Source organism: Triturus cristatus, chromosome 12, assembly GCF_964204655.1.
Source record: "Triturus cristatus chromosome 12, aTriCri1.1, whole genome shotgun sequence".
NCBI lineage: Eukaryota > Metazoa > Chordata > Amphibia > Caudata > Salamandridae > Triturus > Triturus cristatus.
The window spans coordinates 127392866-127393846 of record NC_140595.1 but is presented as its reverse complement, the minus strand read 5'-3'; positions in this window follow the sequence as shown (position 1 = coordinate 127393846).

The window sequence follows — 981 nt, the reverse complement described above, 5'->3', positions numbered from 1 at the left end:
GAAGTATGTAATTCTGCGCTATGTGAACCAGCATCAGCTGCGGGTGTTGGAGTGGCTGTCATCAGCAAGCTTTCATGATGGTATTCTGGTCCCTGAAAGGTAGGCGAATGGTTCTGCTGTAGCAATCTATTCTATAATCTATAAAGTGACTAAAGTTGTAGGAATTCACTGCCTAATAGGATATTGTCTCAAAGCATTTGTCACCATACCCCTTCTGTGGGAATCCATGTTTGCTTCCGTGTTACCTACCCATTACAAACAAAATAGTTCTCCATGAACTATAACTTTCCAAAATGCATTCACTCTGATTCAGGTTTTCATGTTTTTGATTTTATGAGTTCCTTATTATTTCTGCTTGTTGCATGTTTCCGGTTATTTAAAGGGCAATAACAATGTCGGTCGGAAAACCTCTGACCTCTAGTCCAAAGCTTCCCAACTTTGGTCAGAGACTTTCCGGGACACTCGGTCGGTTTGTGGCCCAACGCCTGATTACGAAGTTTGTGGTTGGAATGTAAACCAGACAGTCGTTCCAACTCAGTTCTGGCCGGTGCTCAGAGGGTTCCTGTCAATTGGAACCACACCGTAACCCCCTATGGATGGCATTTGCGCCGCCGGTATTACGATGTTTCCAACATGGAAAGGCTGTCGGAAAGCGACTTTGATGGGCCCTGCCCCCATGGTCTAAGGCCGGTGGTCGAGGGGGTACCCAGGGTACCCCCCTGTGAAACCCTGCACTGTACGGCTGGTACCATTCTGCAGGGTTTTACACATGCACCCATTTCTCTATAGGATCCTGTATTATGGTCAGTTTATGGCTGTAACACAAGCTCCCATAGAGAACAGTGGGAATTCAACCAAACAGTGTTCGGAACCGCCGACCTCAGGTCGGTCGGTCCTGAGTCCAAGATGGTGTCGGTTGGGTGGCAACTCCAACATCGTGATAAGCCCCTTAGTATTCAATTTGTAATGTTGAAGGTGAGC